Genomic DNA, 26,575 nt, shown 5'->3' with positions numbered 1-26,575 from the left:
GATGATGTGACGTCAAAGGCAGACAGATGTGACGTCAAAGGCAGACAGATGTGACGTCAAAGGCAGACAAAGCTAACGATTAGAATGCATGCTTTGAAACAATATTAGGTAAATCAATTTCAACGCTTCGTGTAGTTAGCACAGGTACAGGGATGATCAAAATTCTAGGTAATAGATTTGTTCTGGTTTCATAAAGAAATGAACTGTAAAGATCTGAAAGGTAAAATGAATTATAAGAGATTGGTCCTCTTATTGGACAATGGTAACGTAAGCATTCCATAAGACAAATAAAAAGAATAGCAGGACTGGATAATATAACTAAGATACAATTACATCTAGCTCAGTGTGAAACAAACATAAAATGTGTTTAAAATACTAAAGTTTCTAATCAACACTGAAAGCCAGTCCAACTTATGTGAGGATGATACCAATGAATACCTCTGTGAATTAGGCGATGACATATTCAGATGGCATGGAGTTATCTCCCGCTACGATAAAGATATGTGTAGGGGTCGCTGAGGTGGTCATGAAATCAATACCCACTGACGATATAGGATACCCCGCTGTATTGTTACCCAAGACTTGGAGTATGATGACATTATACGATAATTCCAATTAATTGATTACAGTACGAGATATCAATAGGAATTTAGACAGTTGTAGGTCATTAACGATAAGAATATCGATCGTCCATGTTTGTCTCGGCAGGCGAGTCAAGACAATAACATAAATCACCTTTAACTTACAACCATACAGAAATACTTATATCAATAAAAATAACACTGTTTCGTTCCATTAAAATAACCGCAATAATCAATCAAAAAATCAGTTCATGTACATTTGAATGCAGTTATTTATATTGTATTGGCAAAGTTAAAACATTTATAAACAATGATGTATAATAACGCACCGTACAGTAAATACACATGTAATAAGGTTTGAAATAAATTGTATACCCGGATTTACATACCACGTCGCGTTATTTGTGTAACTTTTACCGATTGATTTTAACGTAATATTACACTATTGTTATGCAGAGGCATGCAAACTTACATCCATCATACAAACCATTTTGTCAAACAGTGTAAAATGTAAATAATTTATTGATATATGTCGATTCCATCATATCCTGGTTTTCATCATATTTATCAAACTCTAACTTTCAAATTGAAATGAAATCATTTAGCACAAACGAAGTCATTGACTAATATTTTATTGTTATGTGCAAATTCACCAGAAGGTTTACTTAATCATTAAACCATGTTCACAAAGCATTTTTCTATTGTGAATAGTTATCTACCAAAATCGCAGCTGACGCCTAAATACCTACTGTGGTTCACCAGAAAATAGTTTAAGGATTTACTTATAAACGGTTTACGAATTAATACGAATTACCACAAGGTATTTTGATACATAATAGAATATTCATTTGGTACTTGCTAAAATACATTAATTTATGTTCCGTAAGTTGTTTACGAGCTCTGGGTATTCCATGTGATATCCCCACTTTACATGAAATAGCTCGTCAGTCAACATTATTTTAGCTCAGTAACTCTGACAAGCCAACGATTGCTTTAGTTGTTGAGAATCCCCAAAGGTGACTATAGACATAGGCATACTACTACTACCCCAGGCAAACGGCCAAATATAAATGTTAATCTTTAATCTTGTATAACATTGAATGGTATTAAGGTTCCTTTACAATGTTAATTCTTTAACGTAATATGAACAGTTTCAAATGCATGCTTTTAAAATTTCTACCCCTACGGAAGAAAGCCATATTCGTGCTCTCAAGGACAGACATTTCTGGCATAATCTGATTTGATCATTAACTCATGATATAGGTACATTTCTAAATCCATAAGTATAAAACCAAACTTGAGTCTCTCAGAATACATATCAAGGTAAGAAGAAATTAAAGCATTTACGTGAATGATAGGGGAAAATATTGTGAATGTGAAGGATACGATGAAATGAAGGATTGGAATAAATTACATGATGAAATAAAGAATAGTAATAGATTATACGATGAAATGAAGGATAGGAAGACACTGTAAGATGAAATGAAGGATAGGAATAAGTTATAAGATGAAATGAAGGATAGGAATAAGTTATAAGCTGAAATGAAGGATAGACATAAATTATACGATGAAATAAAGGATAGGAATAAATCATACGATAAATGTGAAAATAAGAAGAAAGTAAACGATGAAATGAAAGATAAGAAGAAATTATACGATGAAATGAAGGGGAAATATAAATTATAAGATAAATGTGAAGGATGGGAATATAAATATATATGTAAATAGATTATAAAATTAATGCGAAACATCACTGTCAACATACAGTATTTTTTTTCCAAACAGGTACAGTTCATGTTTTCACATATTAATGAGAATGTTGCTGATTCAAAGTTATGATATGAGCTTTTTTTTATCTATTTGTTGACGAATGAATATACTTTCAGTCTATTCATTATATTTCAACGATAAAATTGTAAAACAAAATATTCACTTACATGAAATATGCGTCTTAAACATGCATATGTTTCCTTCCTGTAATGAATTCTTTTACTCAAAACAAGGTCTACATTTTAAAAACACTAATATATTTGATAGATTTAATTCCCTCCATTCCCAACCACCTTATTCTTTAGTTTACATTTACTAATAAAACTTGACAGAAGAAAATATATCACGATGCAGTTTCTTCACATTCGTGTCTTAACAATCATTGAAATGTCGTTTCGTTATCTGAAGAATAGGAATCTTTAATCTCTGACATGTTTTTAATTATTGTGGTTTTTTCCTGTTTTGTGTATCCTTGATACATACGATATAAACATATGGTGAATTTTACAATCATCATCTATTACGATCTAATTGGAATTGTGTACAGACAATATGACAATATCAAAAAATAAAAAGGATAATGATGATAATGATGATGATGCAAATTCATAGCGAAACCTAGTTGTTTAATTATCATGAAACATCTCAATGATATCAAAGATATAAGGTGTACAAGGCGAGCAAAGTATGAGCAATGAGGAGAGATGAGGATGAGAGACGAGGAGGAGGACGAGTGATGATGATGATGATGATGATGATGATGATGATGATGATGATGATGATGATGATGAGGATGATGATGATGATGATGAGATGATGATGATGATGATGATGATGATGATGATGATGATGATGATGATGATGATGATGATGATGATGATGATGATGATGATGATGATGATGATGATGATGATGAGGATGATGAGACGAGGAGGATGATGAGAGAGGAGAGGAGGAGAGAGGGTAAGATGATGATGATGATGATGATGATGATGATGATGATGATGATGATGTGATGATGATGATGATGATGAGAGGAGGAGGATGAGGAGAGGAGGAGGAGGGGAGGAGGGTGAAGAGATGATGATGATGATGATGATGATGATGATGATGATATGATGATGATGATGATGATGATGATGATGATGATGAGATGATGATGATGATGATGATGATGATGATGATGATGATGATGATGATGAGAGAGGAGGAGGAGAGGATGGAGGGGGAGGAGGATGAAGGATGATGATGATGATGATGATGATGATGATGATGATGATGATGATGATGATGATGATGATGATGATGATGATGATATGATGATGATGATGATGATGATGAGGAGGAGGAGGAGGAGGAGGAGGAGGAGGAGGAGGAGGAGGAGGAGGAGGACGACGACGACGACGACGACGACGACGACGAGGATAAAGAGGACGACGACGAGGACGACGTGGACGACGAGGACGACGACGACGAGGATAAAGAAAGAGGATGAAGAGATCACGGCCATCTACTAAACGTTGAAGAATGCAAATGTTGATTAAAACAAATATACATTATTATATATATACATATTACTCATGCGATAATATAATTTGATAGGTTCATGTGCCTAATTATCAAGAAATAAAGATTTAAAAATCGGTAAAATGGGAACTGTTTTCTGCCTCGTTGAGCGGCTAATAGAAATGTCCTTGTTCATTTATTGAAGTATAATTTTTGAAATACATAAATCATTCTGCATTTAAATGGTTGCACCTATTATAATACCATTTCCCTGACCTACTTTCTTTATTATTAATGACAATTGATATTATTGTACGATATTTATCACATTTTGATGACGTCAATTCCATTTCAGATAAACGATTAGATGAATTTAATACTTTTATAAAAAACAAATCTGGGTACTAAATCAAATTTGCATACGCAGTTGTTCATTGATATACAATAAAACTTAGTTGTATATCAATGTAAATTGTGGTATTTAGATAAAGTAAAATATTGCCTTTTCAAAATCGGATTAAAACCAATACATAGTAATTAATTTAAATATCTCTTTAACGGGAAATTCGTCTGTGATTTAGAGTCACATATTTGCCAAGTGATATGTTAAATTGCATTAAACAAGTTATAACATTAATACAGTAACTTGCAGAAGCAATTAATGACGTTATAGCATTTCACAATTAGCCCACCTAAGAATCATCTATTAGAAATATGGTCACACCTTTAAATGGTTTCTTGGCCATGTCAGCGAGAGCACTTAGTAATTACATAATGGGATGTCTTTCCTGTCAGTATATTACTCAAATAAGGTCAATGCCAGAATGTATTTCATTAGTACATAATATACTAATTGCATGGAGTTTCGTGTAAACTTCTAATTTTTCAGAATAAATATTAAGCAGAAATAACTCAAAGTTTTGACTCAGAAGCACTGAAAATAGTACGAAAAGAGCTATTGCTTATGTTTATAAGCTAAGTGGAACAGCATAGTACAAGAAGATCAAACATCTTTAAAACGATAAATTTCACCATATTATCACTTCCATTCATTATTTTTTCTGAAACCAAAAATATCTATGTCACTATGGCACAATTAGGTTAATTTTTGTTCCGGTCCATTGACTTTTACCCACTGTGTAAAATCTCAGCATTTCTGTTCATAGAGGTAAACTGGGTTAATACCTATTATTATCTGTCAATGTATATAAATATACATATGATATACACACTTAATTTGATTTCCAATTAAACTGTATTCAACACGGAACATTTCATACTCAATGAACATAAGAAAGATTTCTTTTATACTGAGCCGGGTCACTGGACATTTACATGGAAGTTGGTCTTCGTGACCAAGCTATGAAATAGTGTGGGAATGAAAAAAACCAATGATGGAGTAGTTAGGCAAAAAATTCCCATAGGAACATTGATCATCACTTCAAAGGATTCAAAAGTTAACGTTGAATTCGGCGTTACATTTTACAGCTTTGATCATCTTGTCATTTTCTGTTTATTTAATAATTCACTTAGAATCTATTTTCCTTTTATTTCATTTCTGCCATTTATTTTGAAAAATACAAAGCGAAAAAAATAAACAAACAAACATCCATCGCCGGAGACGACACTGGATACCAATCTAAGAAGTAATAAGGCACGATTTTATTATCTTTTTTAAGTCTGTTTTTTTTTAATGCTTGTTCTCTATATTAAGATGATCTGTGTACATGTGTTGGTCATGTAAACGACGCTTTAAGGCGATCTCTATGTGTTGGCCATGAAAACGTCGCTTTACAAAGCGAACCAATGACTACATATTTTGGTACACATTCACATGCAGTATGAAGGACATGCTGTCTGGTTCTTCTGAAAAGACTTTCACCTTGTCTACGTAACCAGACGATTTTATCCGAAATTAATTTTTGATCGATTTTTCTGAAATGCAAATCGTTGAACAGCTTCGGCTAGATATTAAGTGACATTGTGTGTTTTGTACAAAGATATTGCCCATGTTAGGTTTAAATGGGGAAATTTAAAATGTAAAATGAGGGGGAAAAAGCATGTTAATCTTTACCGTATCTAATAATGCGATAAATTTAGTTATTCAATATATTTTCTTTTTCTTTCGTGTAGTCCATTTTTTGTTTTGTGTCTCCAGGTTTCTTCATGGTAAAGTATCAATGTTCAGAAACAGTAGAAATATTCTGATTTGTTCTCAAATAATTGATGGTATCAATTTCCTCGTCTTTCTCATAAATTTGATAAAATATAACTTTAAAGATCTCATTACGCTACTGTATTTCCTTTTTTTTTCTTACAGATTCATCTTAACATTTAACAATTCTACGTAATTAACATATTAATGTTACCAGATTTTGCTTAACAGATACTCTTAATCACTATATTTGTCATTAGATACACTCAATATTACGTCATAAAATGCACCTACAATGACCTTAATATTGTAAAATAAATCGTTAGATGAATTAAATTCACTGGCGGCTACATTCAATAACATATATTAACAAATACGCTAGGTTTTAAACGCTTCAGACATTCTGTAAAGCAAGGAAGCTCATATATCTCCTGAGTATTCCTACCTGGCAGTCTCGCCTACTGCTACAACCTAGTGGTTAATTACGTAAACTCTAATACCTGTACAATATTCAGCAAAGATTAGTTCCGATACACCTATTGATGTTAACAAATAATGTCCTTGAATGAGAGGGTAATGGAAATTAATATGTGAAGATGTTAATCTATCTGTTTTGATCTTCCCGCCGGCGGTCTTTGTTTACGTCCGGAATCTATGGCCATCAATGACGATTACGTTTATTTGTAACATAGACCTTGTTTTAGTATATGAAGAATGGATTGCTTTTATTTTGATCAGTGCAAAAAAGGTTCGATCTGTGCGAGATAAGACGGGAATATTTATGAACAATTAATTATCTGCTTAATTATCTGCAACAGCTTATTTATTCCTAGATTTTTCATGTTTTGGCAAAATGCTCATATTTCAATTTTGCTTCCTCTGCATCTAGAAACAATGATTTTCCTTATAAAAATAGCACTGTTTTAAATTAGTAAGTTAATTTATGGAAAAACACTTAATAACTTTTAGTATATATACGAAATCAGCCAAATTTCTTATAAAAACATCATCTTCTTCTATAACATTTCCTGATAATTCAATTTTGCTTGTTACAAGCATTTTCATTGGCTTAAAAATTTACTTTATCAGCCCATAAAGGAAAAAAATGGCGTCGCCGTTTGTGACGTTTTGAGTATTGAAGAGATTAATTTTAGTAATTTGAATTATAAGGATTAATTTGTATAGATTTTTTATGTTATGGAGATATAACACAAAAATCTGAGTGTACTCTCATCATAAACCGCTTCGCAGTTTATTTAGAGTACACTTAGATTTTTGTGTTATATCTCCATAACATAAAAAATCTATTCAAGTTAATCCTTAAATATTCAATTTATGTGATTAAATCTCGATATTAGTGGGCTCTACAACGCTTTGGTTCTGGTCATTATTAAAAAGGACAAGTCAGAGTCATATAGTGTTCCAAATACTAATGATTAGTCATAAGTCATCAATATCTAGGATAAAAGAAACAGTCAAATTGTGTCCCGAACAACATTCACGAGTCTTAGAAGGACGTAGCAGTCTTTGTAGGTCCCACTATTCTTAACAACTTCAGGAATGACGCGGTAGCATTATGGAGTCACTAAAAACGCTGACGAGCCCTTGATAGACACAATCTTTGTATTGTATATTCTAACAACGTGCATATCTTTTGCAATATAATTGGACAATATGATGTTTTCGACATCATTAGCAAGTATCCGGTTTGCTGCCATAAATTAAACTACTTCATTGCATTCTACTTATTAAAATTAAACTGTTCAAGTGTAACCAAATTAGGATTCTGTATTTAAGCCGGATTATTGCTAATCGTGACTTTGTTGTACATGAGTGAAACCACTAGACGAATGGTCTTTAAAAACATGTTTTATCGAAGCTAACCACAAGTCATTGACATTCTTTGTTGCCTTCTACGCGCATGCGTGACATGCACTTTTTGATAAGTCCATAAGTCAGCAAGCGATTAGGCCTAATACCTTTGTGTACTTAGTCAAAATGAAACTTCATGTACGATACAAGAGCAAAACTGTAATTAGATTTGTGTATTTGAGTTTTAATGTCAATAAAATTCCGATAAAATTGTAATTTTATTGATGTCCTTTTGACCCAGTAATGCAGAAAGTCTATTTGTCATATCAAGCATATCTTAATGTCGTTTTATGTTATCGTTTTCATGTTATTTCATAGCTAATATCACTACCAATAGCCCTTTTATTTTTGCGAGGACCCTATTTTGACGATTTTACGGGAAAACGTTTTTTTCTCGAAATACTAAGAAATCGATTATGCAATTTTTTCAGTTTAAAGTAAATTTTCTAGACTTTAGCAAAAATCACGAACATATAATTATACTTATTTTTCTAATAATCGTTTTGAAAAAGAAACGAATACTGTACAATATGAAATATTCGTGGGGTCTTTGTTAGTAGTTTTTCTTACATAAATTTCTTAATTTCTTCGTTTATTGAACTATTTTTGATAAGCTTGTGGAAAATTCATATACAGGAATGTATAAAGTTAATTTCGTTTTTTTTATTCGTGGTTCAAAAACAACGAAAGTTTCTATACCATAAATATATTGGATGTTGCAGTACATATATTTATACAGTTACATTTGACCAGATGATATATTTAACTGCCCCAATATATGTTCATGATATAAGCATTATATTATTAATATTATAGCCCAGATCTAAGTGACACCCCCTTTATTGAATTTAGTCACGTATCACCTGAGTCGGCCGATCAGCCAAGTCTGTGTACAGGACACTTAATCTTTATTGTTTGAACATACCCGAATAACTCAGGCTAATAATAGTTGGTAAGTGTGAACTCTGCCAAGACGATGCCAAATTAACAATAGAAGATTTGATGACGTCACGCGAGCAGCATATCTGTAACGTGATACCGTCAGTAGGTAACGCATAAAATTAGAAAATGATTTTTAAAAATATTTAAAATTCAAAATGAAAACAAATATCGATGTTTCATTATCGTCATAATTGATACCGCATTTTTTTTCTTTATAGGAAAAAAACATACTGGATATAGACCCTTGCATTACACTACATTTTGTGGTAGGTTTGTCATTTATAAATCCTTTATGCTGGAGACGAAACACAATGGCGATACCAAGCATCCTAATCTGAATTGCACATTGATGAAACGAAGTAAGAAAAATATCAATATCAATGATAAGGCAAAAGTAACAGCAATGCCATAGAGGAGGATCACATTAAGGAAACGCAGTAAAAAATTAAATATATGGGATATTTTTCAAAACAATGTTGTTGGGTTTTTTTTTTTTTTTAATTTTATTTTTTTAAGGCAGCTTAACATATAGAGGAAAATTATCACGCTTCACATTAAGTTGTTAGAAAGATTAATATGAAGAATAATTGGAGACTAGTTGATCTCACCTTTGGAAAGAAATAATTCATATACAATTGAACAGATTTCAATGTCGAACAATCACAACGTATTAGTTCTACTGGTTATCGAGTTTCACAACAAACAAACATGTGAATATTCAATGAGACCGTGTATATTGCCTTTTTTAAGCATCCAATTAACGTATGAATAGCAACTAATAAATTATCCACAAAAGTTAGTAGTGCCCATACATAAAACGATAATTACTAAATCTGAATTTCAGATTATATCTAACTATTGAGATAAATCTAAATTGATCTTAATAATATATAAATACGCTAACACTTTTCTAAGTCACTTACCACATTCCTCTAACACTAGTTAGCACCCCACTGCTTGTAAATTTTATTTGATTATTTCGTACCAGCTTTTTGATGTCACGTATTCACAAGTTGAAGTTTAAAGGTATTATCGATAAATTACAGCGATAGGTAGGTGTGAATTTATATCATTTAAGATCAAAATGATAAGGAGACTCTTTGTCGTCTTTTGGTGATATTAAAATTACTATATCTCTAAGAGGATCAGTATCATCTTAAAAGAAAATCTTGTTATCATAATTGGCTGAATAAAAGATTTTTTTTTCAAATTTCTAATCGGAATTATTTATGACTACGCGTAAAGTAATATTGCAAATTCACATAAATCATCAACTTATGCAATGTACCCCATTATAAATCCACCTATACCAAAGTATTTTGTATTGCATACCAGTATACATATATTTGAAGAAACAAAAATAAAATAGCAAGCTAATCTTTTAGATAACTAAAGTGTGAATGGTTGTTAATTCTAACTGTGTTAAATGCATGTATAGTATGATTTACCTTGTTTTTGAATAAGAATCCTTTATTAGAAATCCAAAGAAACATTTATCACTTCCCTCCGGATTTTCACTTCGGTTGTTAGAGTCAACGCTTTTGAATTTAAATGTCCAGCCCGGGGTGTGGGGACGCGACACCCGAAGTGATCCACGAATTACCTTAGCACAGGTGAGATTACATACACCTTGCTTTACCTGGCCAGGAGCCCCTATAGACTAGTAGGTAAAGTATTTAATACGGTGTATATATTAAACGCAGTAATTAGTATGCGACGCTAGAACGAAATCCTTTATTTGATCATAATTCTAACTCGTCATTATACAATGTCCTGTTTACGGACAATCAAACACAGGTTCTGATGGAAGTGATAAGAAGCGTTGGTACTTAGTAAGCGCATGATTGCTTATAATTTTAACAGAATGTAGGATGATATATCTAAAGTGGAACCTGTAGGGTAAATATGATAGCATGGAATTATTCTATATTCTTTATGAGACAAATCCCTCGAAATCGGTTAGCATTAGTTTGAATGGATTCGCCTACCGTGACAGATCCTGTTACGTACACCCAGAGAGTAGCATGGACAACGTTCAGATGGGTGGGCATTGGGGCGTGTGTATGAATGGATCAGACCCGTGACATATGATGCCCCCTCCACCTTAGTTTGTGGAGTTTCAAACAAGCGATTTTTGCGATAACCTTAGAACATTGTCACGTAATTTATTCGTAGATCTTTGATCCAGATACCATTGTTTAAACGTGCAAAAGGACAAAAGCAGGTATGGCTACGTTCCCGATGGAAGCTTTGTTATTGTTTTTATTAGATGTATCAGAAAGATGACAAATGTACTATTAGTATACATGTGTCTCACGGTGCCATTTAAAACACCTGTCGTAATATATAGCAGGTTACGATGAATCCATATTTTACGCAACAGAACACATGTCGTGAAATAATAACGATGCCACTTAAAAAAAATAGGTGAAATTGACAATTTTCTAGATACCAATTCTAAAACAGATTGTGCATAAAGAGGCCCTTATAAAGCTAAAGAACGAAACAAAACAAAAACAATAAACAAACAATTCTATGTAATACTTTTTCATGTATATAATGCAGATAATTTGATCAATGCCAAAATGAATATTTTCAACAAAGAAGTATCATGATCAGAGTTATTGTGATATTAGCGTATTTCATAAAAGAGGAAGTGGTATCAAACATTTAGAGAGTTATCATATTCGTATAATGATATTATCAAAACCATTCACTTAAGTGTCCTTTTTTATTGATGTATAAAATTTGTTTCGTATGTTCAATTTAAAACTTAAAATTCTAAAGTGGCCCAGTAAACAGATGTAAACGATAATATTACTTCTAGAAAGATAAATAATCTTTACAGCACCACCGTTACTTACGAAATAAGACAAAAAATTGAACCTTGGAACTCCAGTTTATATGTGGGCGGTCGTCCTATTTAGTTTAGCGAAGGTGTGCTCCGCCGAGTAAAGTTCCGCTAGAAAATTTAGGATGTAATGTTTCGCAATTTCCACGTTAGGTCTTGGATATTGCATTTTCTAAGCAATATTTTTGCATCTAACACATAAAATCATGAATTAAATAGGTAATCAAATGTTATAATGCATGGGACATAGTAGCATGAAGTCACCCATTTTTCCACTTTTTATAAAAATTTTTTCTTATATTTTTTATCATTATTTTTAAGCAATAATACAAATTTAAATTCGGATTCGCAATATTGATTTCATAAAGAAATCAATTCTGTAAAACGTTTCAAACATTCATGTCTACTGTTTTAATCGATTGGACCACACAGGGGTTTTATCTTAATGCCTTTCAAAGATGAAGACAATTTAAATACACTCGTTTGTATATTCAATGCATATAATCAAAACTCTTTTGAATAATCAGCTATGTTTAAAAAGATTCCAGTGCCATCAAGGTCTAAATATATACCCATGAAGGTTAGATATCGTAGCCTAATTTACATAAACAAGTTGATAAGTGCCGCTTTAAGTTTATCATTCACATTACGTATGCATAAATAAAATATAACGCCTTTTTGTAACTTCAAATAAGGTCATATTATTGCGCAAAAGCTTTGGAATATTGAATAACATCAAAGATAACAAGTGTTTTCAGTCTCGTAAACGATTTAACATTAATCGTTCAATGGAAATCACTTCAACGAAAATAAAACTAAGATAAAATGTTAACGCCTTCAATACATAATTTAGAATCGTCGTGATTTAAAAATTGGCATAATTCCTAACAAAATAATTAATATAATGCATTAATTTATAGACGCAAGTAAATTAAAAAAAAATAACATTAATGGCAAAGTTATTTTAAAAAATAATACATAATCTAAGATATCTTTAACGGCACATGTTTACCTCACTAGCAGGTCATTAGAATAATTTTGGTGGTCTCCTCAAAAAGAAGTAGTGATAGCGTTAAGATAGTGGCAAGATTGACGGTAATAGTAAAATTATCTTCAGTGTATCCCCGAACAAAGTTCTTGAATTAGCACCATCACTTCATCGCTTGGTTGGGAGTTCGAGTTGGGCATTTGATGTCGGACGGTGAATTTTCCCTCGGTACCTTTAGATTTTTCCATTACAAAAACCTTACATTTAAATGTCATTAAAATAGTTGTTAATAACATGTTAATTAATAAATCAATATCGCTGTAAGTTGATGATTTTTTTATTTTCGCATTTTTGTTTTGGCAGGGCAGCATTTAGACCCCTCCATGATATACACTGTATATTTTCGAAATTCGCCTCACTGACAAGTCCAAGTATGGTGTAAGGTGTGGTGATATATTAACTTTATCGAGCTATGTTTATCACAAACTAGGCTTAAGGTAGCTTTAACTTGTTTTTATAAGTTTTAGAAAAAAAACTGTTTTAATATTGCGGGATTATTTAATTTTTTTTCTTGGTTTAGACTACTTACGAAATGCACTTCATTTTAGGAATGGCGTGGGTTGCATCAATACAAAACGATTATACCTTTAGCCATAGCTATTAAGATACAGTATGGTAAACTTCGTATATAAAGCACGTTCTTTTTCGGTCTTTCAACTTTGACGCCTGACTAGAAATAACATTGGTTTATCTGGCACTCTGACTTATATATTATAAACTAACAGGTGTATTAGTATCAGTGTCTTATAGTACAAGCTGTATTTGGCAAGTCAATTTTATTTTCTGTTTCGAGCCAAAAATGCAGCTTATGTTTTTGACACCACCTATATATCAATGATAAGCATATTTAAGCCGAATCATGTTAGTAAATAATTCGTATTTCACACACTTTCAAGTATTAATAATAAATTGATTAATACATGTATATTTTTAGAATGCAATAGTGTTCATCCTTGTCATATAAAACCCATTTTATGTTTATATATTTCCGATAATGAATAAAGAAAATGTTGTGAACAGACATTATATTAAGGACGAATTTGTGTTTTAGCTTCACTACACAGGAAATATTTCTTCACGTGAATTTTATTTGAACCGGGACAAAAAAAAAGTGAATTTCACGTGAAATGCAAATGTATAAAATATTTACGTGAATATCACACGAAAAATATCACGTGAATAAATATTTTCATATTAATGTCAAAATAAAAATACAATCAGTTGGATAGACTTATAAGCTTTATATATTTACAAACATATCTAGCACTCGATATACATGATTCATTTAGTTCAGACAACATTTGTTCTTTCGATAATACTAAACATTGGATATTTAGGATTGGAAAATAAACTCACAGATTATGAAAATTAATTTCGAAGATAATCAAAGCAAATATTTCGTCGGCACTGGAAACACCTTTAACAAGATATTATACAGAAACTTCATTTTGTTTTATATTTAAAATAACTACATATGTTTCACAAATGCTAAACTCAATATTTCTTCTTGCTTACAAATATTAACAATTCATGCATAGTAAAATAAACAAAAGTACACAAGGAATATTGACTTCATAAATTAACTTACCTATCATGTTTACAGTCGGTGTATCATTCGCGAGAGTTAAATAACAAATACACGGGTATCTATTACTAATAAAGATCCATAGTAATATACTATGACCAATGTAATGAGTTCCAGTAGCTTTCTGTTCGTACAGGGTAGTGATATTGGAATCCAATCAAACAAAGCTACACAACTAGCGTTGATGTATTTTGTACGGGTCAGGTATCGGGTATACCGAACGCTAAAACCCAAACCCTTATCTTGACAGCTTAGAAATACGCTGTCAAGATATATGGAGTGGCGCTTTCAAAAAGATAAATATTCCAATGTTCAGACATAACAAATAAGGAAAATCCGATAAGATTATACGTGAAATATCGAAATTCTATAGAATGTGCGACTCGATTACACTGCTAAGCCTTTTTAAAAGTCCCAATTCACAATTATACTTAGGACCAACCCATAATGAAAATTTGTAATAATATTCATATGCAGCATTAATTGGAGTGTTGTTTTCATAAAGGTTTGTCACCATTGCGGTAATAAACAAAATGTCAGAAATATCTAAGATTGGTGGATATTCTTGTGATCGGCAGTCTGGTGAACGTCAGCCGTTCTGATCAAATTTGATTGACCGTTGTGACTATAAGCTTCGCTCAATATCTAGTCTAGTGCAAATAATAGTGGGCAAGACCTCAGTACAATGCTACACGATATGTAACGGTATGGCCATAGTGTTTAGTTATCACATATTCTGCTCATGTCGTGGACTGTATTGATATTAATAAAAGCTGTATTGTTGTGCAAGTTGTATCGACTAAGCGTCATAAAAGCCAGCGACAAAATGAAATACTCCCCATAATGCTTTCATTTATGGCCGCCATAGACCGCTTTGAAAAGGGAGAAGAATCAAGTCGGGTATAAAAATGGGTTATTCCCGTCAGTGACTGACATGATTAATAATTCAAACACCGTCTTATGTTATGTCATTGTTACAACACATTTCTCTCAATTGATATTTTCAATAACGACGTCTCGTATTTCAAAGGCTTGAACCATCATTTATTCCGAACTATTATGCGCTAAAACCATCCACGACCTCAATGATAATATGTCATATCTCGATACCCCAATATATCGTCATAATCTATAAGTTTCGACGCGAGGATAATGTTGTCGCGGTTTCACAGGGCAATTTTCGGGTCGCGAAAATTTGATCCGTTTGAACATAAATAATGGATAAACCATATTTATTTTTCTAGACAGAAATTTGAAGTAATGAACATTTGTTTCTTCCCAATGGGACTCATTCACGTACCACGTGATACCCGATAATGTTTGTGCGGGACTATTGTTTCTATTAATGATGGAATGACGTCAAATGACGTTATCGTGGGATAACGTCATTTCAGCGAGAAGATTACAAAGAGCTACGTTCCATCACCACTGGAGATACTAGTCCCGCACAAACGTTATCGGGTATCACGTGGTACGTGAATTAGTCCCATTTATCTAAAAACACCCGGCCGTGTGTGATACCAAAGAAAATAACTCGCAAGACTATAGTTTTTATTCTAGATTTATAAATATGTAATAGTACAATGTAAAATACGGGGGCAGCGTTGTCCGAGTGGTTAAGATGTCTCGACATATGACCACAAGCCCTCCACCTCTATGTACTGACCGCTGGTTGGTGGTTTTTTCAGGTACTCCGGCTTTCCTCCACCAACAAACCTGATACGTCCTTACATAGCCCTGGCTGTTAATAGGACGTTAAACTAAATAAAGCCCATAAAACAATGTAATATGAGTCTGTTTCGTGCGATATTTCACCAAACAGGTGTGAAGTTGTTATTTGTCAAAGCTATACCTCAACCAAGCTGATATTTTGTCCGATAGCTTTCCATATTAGCATGATAAAAGCGCCTTTGTTGTCATTTATTGACTTAGTCATTGACGACACTATTGACGTAGCTTTAAAAGTGAACATGAGAGAATTAATTTGATAGTAGGCGAGTTATTTGATAACCTGTTTTTTGGGGTTTTTTTCCTTTAATTTTTTGTTTATTTATTTATTTTTGCATTTTGGCGATTTTCACATACAACGTCATTTGAACGCAAACACTGCCACGAATTTACGGTGATTACTTGATAAATTGCGTCGCCAGTCCAAGCCGTCCGGATTGCGAGTTTTCCGGACTGACAGATTTCATTTTTTTAGTTAATAAATCTAAATCTGTTGTTAGACATTTCCGTCCGGATTGCGAGTTTTCCGGACTATCGGCGTCCGAATTATCGAGGATCCACTGTAATACAAAGACCGATTCCCAATGAAGGAAACACTTTTTATTATTCAAACTTCCTTAATTACAAGTGTGCTAATAGGCATTTCATATGATTAGTAATTGAAGCCAATGTACGAATTAAATTTGATATAATGATCATAGCCAATATCTTAGATATTACTTTTTAAATTACGGCGGCATTGATAGTTTTAACCCGCATAACTGTTTTGCATTATTTTCCGTGGGAAGAAATCTGTACAGACAGATAATACAGAACTTAAAAAAACATTAATTTACACCTATAAATTACTTCACATATCGGGTATCTCAGGTTTGAGAAATTCAATATGCAAGTTCAGGTATTTATCGATTAGCTAACTTTAAACATCATGGCTGGGTCACTTTGTTGGTACATAATGTCTGTGGGAAGGTGTGAGTGTTATTCGAAACTGGACCATAGAGTCAGATTTAATAGGTTCACATTATCCATTGTGAAAAGTCATAAGTTAGGTCGAATTGCAAGAGTATAAATTTGTACATCGAATCATTTAATAATTCAATAGAAACAAAGATTATATAACCATATTTTCAGCAAAGACCTTCAAAGACACATTAAGTCATTATCCGGCTATTACGTTTGGGTTTACTAGTACAAAGTCAGTTTTTGTGAGGTATTTGAAATGTCAAACTAACAATTTACAATAACTAAACACTCCCTTGTCGTTCAAGCACTTGACAGGTAATACAGCTACGCTAAGAAAGTATCCAAATAGAATAATTTGGTACTTGTAAATGTAGACTCTAAGGCATGACATTTGAACCATTGATAGAAAAGGGAGATTTGAACGAGATTATCAATAACTAAAGGTTCTCTGACTCTTAAACCTCGACCTTAGTCTTGTTGCTTTTAGCTGTCTTAGAGGGAGACCGTTCTCCAATTATATTAGGATATACTTATAATACAAAATTATAACCCGACATCTGTGTCAGCTAAGCTGAAAGATGTCAACATACTCAAGGGATTAAGCAAATAGAAGCGGGTTAAATACCAGGTATGAATAGAAAAGCCCCTGTGTACCCGAAGGTTTCTATAGACTAAACAGTGATGTCGGCACAGAGGTCCATACAATGGCAGGTCAATATCATAATGTGGGAAAGCTGTATATCGAGGTGGAATATTTCAGACTCATCAATAGCAATTAGGGAGAATAGTGTACATACTGGCTGACCTCGGTCAGGTATTCAAAACCAGGGATCCCGACCCAATAGAATTCCGAGTAAATGATCAAGAGCGAGTGCGAAAGCCATTAATGAGCAACAATTTCATTTCGATCTTGAATCTATATGCTCCCGTTTTCATCCATATACACATTTGTTGTGATACTCGACATAGTACCACAAGCCTCCACCACTGGGTCGAGTTCGAATCCCAAGTGGGGCAGTTGTCAGGTATTGACCGCTTGTCTGTTGTTTTTCTCTGGGTACTCCGGGTACTCCGGCTTTCCTCCACCAACAAACCTGGCACGCCCTTACATGATCATGGCTGTTAATATGACGTTAAACTAATAAAACCACTTTTAAATTTAATTTCGGTAAAATCCACCTTAAAATTCAAAAATTTATTTCGCGCATGAAATGGACAACTGTGTTATTTCAACGATAATCAAAAATAGATAATCTATGTCAAATAAAGCAACAAAGCACTGCAATTACGATTCGAAGCGTTATGAATCAGTTTCAAAAGTTCATAGAGGCAGATAAATTATAAGTATCACATGATACTTTACATTTTTCATGAAAATAAGGAAAACTTGTTCTAAATTAATCGCCATGTCAAAAATCAATATTTGGAGAAGATCGCTGTTTATGAATGTAAACATTTTTAAACCTCGTTTAGTATTTAATGGTTTCAAGACCAAAAATGTATTGTTAACAATCGATTCATTTTACATCCCAAACTCACATTCCTTAAACCCAATTTTCGATATCATTGTAGAAATAAAAACAAAGATGAATTCACCTCAGACCAGGATCATAAGTGAGTCTTAGACTTAAGGTTTGCTTAGCATATTAAGAAAGGCTAGCTTTTGTAACGTCACCTGTCATTGCTTAAGTCTAAACTTGACACTGTTTTAATACTTTAAAGCTAGATGTTTGCTTTTATTGTTTAACAGCTTTATTTTCTTAACGTATTTATTTTCAAAGTACAGTAATAATTTGACCTCTGTGTACTAACAGTTGGCTATTTAGGCCACCTTGTCCCTTTGGTTAGCCTTCAAAGGCAGGCTTATTGTACACAAATTTCCGTGTATTAAAATATCTAAACATTAGACTGCAATGTATGGTGGCTGGGAAAGGACATGAAATATGAAAATTATTGCGTGTGAACGCAATACTATTTTGTCAGTACTGAATATTTTTATTTGTTGAATTATAACTTTTCAAAATAAGTTGTTTTATTTTGTCGAAGGTTTCTGCAGAAATTTATCATTGTACGTTTTTATTCTCATTGCTGAAAAACGTACAATAATACATTTATGTAGAAAGCATCTGCAAAATAACTTATTTTGAAAGATTCTAGTCTAAAAAATATAAATTTTTCATATTGACAAAATGTGTGCAATATATTTCAACATATATCACAATGTACGTTTTGTCTGGCCTGTATTTGCGATACGATGTCTGTGGTCAATGAACGGACCTTCACCCTAACAAACATATTATGCAGACTAATTAACTCACCACCAACACGCCTCCTTTATAGATTTCCTCGACACCTAGGTTCATTAGTGCAACTATTTAACTAAATCAGCAAAGAGTCGATTTCGATACAACCAGTACACAAAAACATTACAGTTTGCTTATCAGCTGATGAAAGAATGATCCGAATTAAAGGATTCATTAGGGTTATTTTAGAAGATGTTTTCCAACCTGCAGGTTGAAGATTATGTAGAGAGCGACACCCATCTTTAAATACATACAGTCAATCACAGCGTTCTGTTATATATATGATTATTTTGATGTACTAAAAAAGACCGAACTACCTGCCCTGTCTCATCTATTGTCGCTCAAGTAACCTTCAGTTTCGCAATGCCATCACATTCATGGCTTGGGGTGGGTATAACGACAGTGAAAGTAACCCTTTTAGTATCGAGGATGACTATTTATCTAATAAGACATGATAAGTAAATTGCATTGTTTAGTTTCCTTTATTAGCAGTTATGTTGGTCTATCTTGATATTTGAAACATATTCCTGTTAAGGGTAATGATAACATACATTATCATCATGTGAAATCAAGGAATCATAAGGGTTTTTTAGGTTTATGGCAGAATAGAAGGATATTCGATACTTATCTGTGAGTTTGTAGTACAAAGAATGTATTTCCATCTATTATTTCGTGTATAAATAGACGTTGAAGTGACAGGTGAACAAATTTGTTTCTCTGCGTGATGTACTCATAGTATGCTTCATGCTTTGTATTGAAATAGAACCATGGTCATTTCTAATATCTATATTTTGATACCAGTATAAGACGATTATACGGATGGAAAAACCTATAATTTTTTACATGGTACACTAAACATCTTCGCTTTGATGATTTATAATAATTTTGACAAATTGATGACAGCTACGTATACTAGTGTTGTTTATTGGCTTACAACGGTAGTTTGGTATATTTCACGTGCTAAATATCTTGTATAAATCATACATCTTATTAGGTTCATCGATCTGACGACACACAATATAGATGATAAACTCACAGTTGCATTCTAAAGTAGTTTCTCTATCGGGTGTGTCGCAGACTTTGTATAAACCGATACACACCTTGATTACTCGCATCAGTACACGACCTATAGAGCAACTGCTTGAGTAGAGAACATTACACATCCAATAATAACAAGTTGGGAGGCGGTAGGTAGACTTAGGTAAACACACATATTGTTCTGTATTGACCTCAGCGGTCTTGTTTTATCAGAAGTTCAGAAAGGGTTTTTTCATAAATAAAAAATCTGGGGTTAGACGAAGGTTGATGAAAATATTTGTTCATAATATGAATTCGTTAAAGAGGATTGACTAAACTTAACGCACAACGGTATAACGATAAAATAAAAGACGCTTAACATTGCGCAACACATGTTCCAATACCCATTGTATAATTATGACTATGACAATTGCTTCGCTATTTACAATACCAAAGTAATATCACATTATGTTTAGAAGAAGCAACTATTATTTTTAATAAGATGAAGCATATTGCAGTTCAATATATCAATCAGGTATTGAAACTGATAAACTGTTTTGTAATACATAACTTCACAGTTAAAACGCTAATCATAATGCAATAGAAAAAAAATATTTCACCATGCGCATCTGTCATGATGTTTATTATAATGATTGTTAATCGAAGCTTTATTTTCTAAAATGAAGAGGTGCATAACCGTGTGTTGTACCTTTTGATGATCTAATCTGTCTATACTGGCTTTACTTAAGACAAAATTTGAGGTGCGTAGTCCTGGTCTATAGATTTCGATATATTATATAATAGCAAAATTCAATTGTAAAAATTAACACAATACATCAAAAACATATACCTGATTGTGAGTGTTCATTCATTAGCATGAAATTTCCTACTATTACAGGTAGTCCATGAATATCTTTATGTATGGATTTTAAACTGGCTAATTAGCAATCGTTGGAGTATGTACACCTTCTCCATTGATCTAACCTGCTGTTTAAATAAGAAAAGTCCCTACCTCACCAAGTTCTGACTAATATTGTCGTTAGCTGACCACAGTGGTAAAACAAACACTCGATCAAATGTATTTGCCGTGTCTGGGTACCAGTTCGATAAACCCAGACAGACATCTACATACCAGTAGACCAGGGTATCATCTTTATATCAGGGACCTCTGTTTCAACCTATATACCGTTTATTTGTATAATGTTGTGGTCAGGACCCCCTGTGGTCTAGCGGTTGGGTGTCTTCATTCTACAACGAAATTAACATCTCTGGGTTTCAAGAACTAATCTGACTACACATTGTTAGGGGCGGCAATAGGTGTAGGTCGGTAGTTTTTGTTTAAGAACTCCAACTTTCCTCTGACATAAAACCGCAGCTTTTAACTTACTGTTTTTGGTTAACTACATTTTATTTCATCCTATTTTGATTTGATATTTTGAAAATTCAATTACAATATGACATTTTTTATTTGTCCATTCGAAGACAAAGCCTTGTAATTGGCTGCGTCATGTAAGCGATAAAGACAAGTAACTTACTACATTGTTATAAGTGCATTGTAAGAAACAACATAAAGCTATGACTTATTAAAACTTATTAGGTGATCGACAATTTGTTATCAATTGTCCTCGTTTTCTCTGCCTTGTCGCATTAACTTTCCAAATCTAATACAAACATAACAGACAATAGAAAATTTTGTAGGAAAAGTTGATACTTCGAAAAAAATCGTTACTGGTACTGTAAAACTATATAAATGGTTACCTAACACATTACTAATTGGTTATATTAGAGAATCAGTGATACATAGCTTTAATTACCGTCCAGTTGTTCAAAGGCTGATTAGGCTAATCACAGTTTAACGATAATTTTCAAATCAAGATAAGATAATTTCTTATAATAAAAATTTTACAAAATTTTATAAGATATTTAAGAACTCCATTCTTTACTTACTTGCTTTATTTAATGAAGAAATGATTACAACTTTTGCAGTTAATGAGAAATGAAAATTTCACTAATCATTTGATTAAGCTAATCATGCTTTGAACAACCGGGCCCTGAAGAATATGTTTCACAATATCGGTACCGTATAACTATATAAATGGTAATCGAACAGATCCCAAATTTGTTATGTTAGAGAAACATTGATACATAGCTTCCGCTACCAACCTGGCGAGTATGTTCACAATATCAGTACTGTATAACACAAAATGCTCGAGTTGTAAAAACTTTCATTGTTTTCGTCGGCCCTGTTCAACCACAAATACATTATAAAAAAATAACGAAAATAATTTCGTAAAATGAATAGAATAGCTTTCAAATGTAGTAACAACGAAATAAATATACCCAAGGCATGAATTAAAACCTTCATCTAGCGAAACAAAGAAATATTTCAGGTTATGCAGTGAAGGGTCGATGACCAATACTAGTTGATTTCACAAAAGAAATCTGTGTACCTTCTGTTTGCATTGTCCTTTATATAAAATATGAAGTTACAAGTGAAGGTATCATACTCTTAAGCTATTGAATATAACTTGTAACTTATCGATATATATATAACGATTAAAATGTTTTCTGTAGTTCGACACTATCAAGAACACTATAAAACCCAACGATCTTTTCCATCTGACATACTTACCTGGTATTGACCTAGTTTTTATCGATAAAAAGAAGTTTACTTTAACATAATTTATTTAAATTGATTTTCATGATAACCTAGCTTTTGAACAAATATATTTTCCGGGCGAATAAACGAATGATTGACTGTCTAAAACCCGACAAGAAAACCTGTGATTTTAGATACGTCACATTCGTTTGTACAAAACAAACTAAGGCATTATATTTAAACATACGCTCAATTAGTGCTCCTTCTATATACAAATGGGACATTTTCCGGGCGTTAAGCGCAGCTGACTCGGTATATAGAACGAATTCTGAAGTGACGGGCATATTTCCTAATATGGACAGCACGCGAGTGACTGGTTTACGGTTGTCGTTATGCGACTTCCATAACAATTGTACTTACCTAATGCGCGAATAATAAGCGTAAAACCGAGATTGTAGGAGTTTGTTTATCACGAAGTCATAACCGATATTTCTATTTCATCAATTTCCAATTGTTTATTTCCAAACATCGGTCGTCTATACACGATAAACAGCATTATGACAAAGCATTTAACTTTTTATCAAATGTCCCAAAGAATGTTTTCAATTTTTACGACCTGAGGTCTGCAAATGCCATGTTTTCTGTTGCACACATCTTCACCATCAGACGTCGACCTGAGACCCAACTTAATCAATATATACTATGTAATTACACATTTCATAGACAATAGATAGGTATAATTCAATTTTGCTTGTTACGAGCATTTTCATTGGCTTAAAAATTTACTTTATCAGCCCATAAAGGAAAAAAATGGCGTCGCCGTTTATAACGTTGCTTCTGATTGGCTGAGATGACGGCGTAATGATTTCACAGTTCACACTTCGCGGTTTATTTAGAGTACACTCAGATTTTTGTGTTATATCTCCATAACATAAAAAAAAAAAATTCAAATTAATCCTTAAATAAGCCAACAATAAAACTGAAGGTATTTGCATCAATAAAGAAGAATCGATGAAAGCAAAATTTTAAAAGTAACTGCGCCATCACACCTTAACAGTTGTACTGTCAATTTTCTCCGGAATTTGGAAGCAGACGTTGGATCCAGAGGTGACGGAATGATCTGAACACTAGATATTATGTGACGGAGAGAGTATAATATACACTGTATGAGAAGGTCAATTGTATGACAGAACAACCAGAACAACTTATCATTTCGTCTTCAAGATGATCTTTGAAGACCAATATTGTAAGGAACGTACACATTTTCTAGGGATCGTTGTTTCAGCTCTGCTTTATACATATATTTTAAGGAGTGCTTGGTAGTAAACAATTCATATGAACATAACATCGTTGAAACCTATCTAATTAAAATTAGACTTGTAATTCCGCGCCACTACGATTGATATATGATTAAGAGACACACCCATTTAACACTATACTAACATTACAAAGTAATATACACTGAAATTATGCGTTTAACCACATTTAACTTCACTGGTATGACATCAGTTCCGCTTTGTTTTGTAATAAATATTGCAACTAACCCCCCACCCCTCACCAGTCCCGACCCGAATCTCCTTTAAAACGGAAATTGCTTCATATATCTTTTTAGAAACTCCTTCAGATTGTAAAAACATCACTGTGTATTATATCATACCTCAATTAAGTTTCGGTTCATTCAAATCATATCGCCATTTAATTTTGTTTACGTCACTCGAACGATGTTGATAAATAACTGCACGTGTTCCGTTACCGATAACAATTGAAGTACGGACTATTAAACTGTAATTTTTCTAGACTTTGTAGTTTAGCAGCAGGTTTTTATTGATTTTCATTTATTCTGATCTTGGTAATGTAATAGGGAACGTCTGTAGAATTTTACCATTCAAAATCAACATTGGGTTTGATCCAACTTGTGAATGGTTATAGTTTGAAATCGATTACAGAGGTTAAATGTAAGGATCACCTGCAGAATTTCATTTTATTTTCAAGTCTGGCATTATCATAAAAGTCACTTAAGTCTTATGAAAATTAAATCATGGTTGATACCAGTATAACAATGTCCCTTTATCATAAATCCCGTAACCATTAAAATGACATCATCCACGATGCAATAACAACATACAAGCTATGGATGCCAAAATACAGGTCACTCTAGAAGAATTTCGAAGTAAATTAATTATATAATGAAAATAAAATCGACAATAACAAAATACAACCTATGGATGCCAAAGTACATGTCATTTTAGAAGAATTTTGAAGTAAATTAATTATGTAATGAAAATAAAATTGATAAGTGGGATTATATTTTTAGTACGAACAATAAATTGACGGAATTCTAGAAGAGCATGTTCAAATGGTATACTTAAGTATACTGGCATATAATGACCTTCATAATGAATCCAGACGTGGTTCATTGAACAATCACAACCCCCTAGGAATAGATATACAGGAACTAAATGTACCTGTATAGAAAATAGAGCAATTCAGACAAACATTTTGCTGGTATTGCTTGAATGATTATATGGAAAATAAGTGCGGGAGTGTCACATCTTCATTAAACTCGTGCATATAGTGTCCTTTATTTTGAGTTTGATCACCATATGAATCAAGGTACATGGCAAAATATATCATGTGTTTAAATGGCTTACTAAAACACTGTCGAGTAGTACCATACTGAACAACAATTCCCAAGGGAAAGACTCGGTATCGACGTATAAGTTGATATCAATGATAACGCAGACTCTCCCAGAATCACACAAGCGTGACGACAACAAATGGTACAGTCATCATAAAAAACAAGGACATTCAAAATGGTGATATTATCAACAATAGTACAGGAGAAAATATTATCCTGATGATAATTAAAAAAATAAACATGATTAGTAAATCTGCAATGTGTATAAATAATATTCGCTCTGGTTGTAGAGGAATACGGTGTTCGAATGTACATAATTTAATGAAACTTACCTTGTGTGGACGTATCACCTCTGGTCATAGTTGATGGTTCATGTTATAAACACATCTAGATAGGTTTCCATTAAATGTAGATTTGTAATCACTGAACGATAAGATCCAGAATAATTTCTGGGTCAGACTAACAGTTCTATGATCTACTGCATTATTGACACTGCATATATATGCCACATCAATGCTCAACAATAGAAACACGTGGTACTCTCAATCGTCACTTGTTATTCAAATGATATGCTAAGTGAATTATTCCTCCCCGGTTCAGTCCAGTATAGACTACATTTCAGTATATATAGATATATCTCCCCGTACAAACTCTTGATCTACCTTGTTAAAACCATGTGTGCAGTGCCAGGTAGAATTTCTAGATATTCCTACAGTACTCCAAGTCTGGTGTAACGGTAGTCTTGACGCGTATTGGGTAGACCTGTAGTATTGATTTTGGAAGTATACATTGGTCGAAGTTTATTTTGTTTTCAATGCGATAGAGAAAAATGTTGTTTACACTTGCATAAACGTACCAGGTAGGTATGACCCTGATTAGAAATCTACCTGTCTTTCACCTGTATTCCCGTAAGGCAGTGCCGTACTTAGGGAGTTTTGTACACGTTTTAAATGTCTTTAAGCTTTCCATGTAATATTCGTAATGGTTTCTACCAAGAAATAATGCTTAGCTTACATT

General features: G+C 32.9%; 1 protein-coding gene across 4 annotated transcripts in view; it reads right to left on the bottom strand.

Annotated features, from left to right (window-relative positions):
• The window catches only part of LOC138304937 (serine-rich adhesin for platelets-like), a 70,398-nt gene extending 44,074 nt beyond the window's left edge, over positions 1-26,324 (bottom strand). The window contains exon 1 of one of the 4 annotated variants that reach the window (XM_069245351.1): positions 25,891-26,324. The gene's annotated coding sequence lies outside the window, so the exon portion shown is untranslated. Of the gene's footprint in view, positions 1-10,274; positions 10,507-14,313; positions 14,436-25,890 lie in introns of those variants that run through there. The other 3 variants (XM_069245352.1, XM_069245350.1, XM_069245353.1) reach the window with 3 other exon arrangements.
• Positions 26,325-26,575: the final 251 nt, after the last annotated feature.

The sequence above is a fragment of the Argopecten irradians genome, chromosome 12, assembly GCF_041381155.1.
Source record: "Argopecten irradians isolate NY chromosome 12, Ai_NY, whole genome shotgun sequence".
In the NCBI taxonomy this organism is placed as follows: domain Eukaryota; kingdom Metazoa; phylum Mollusca; class Bivalvia; order Pectinida; family Pectinidae; genus Argopecten; species Argopecten irradians.
Note: the sequence above shows the minus strand (reverse complement) of the source record. Positions and strands in the feature narration are given on the sequence as shown.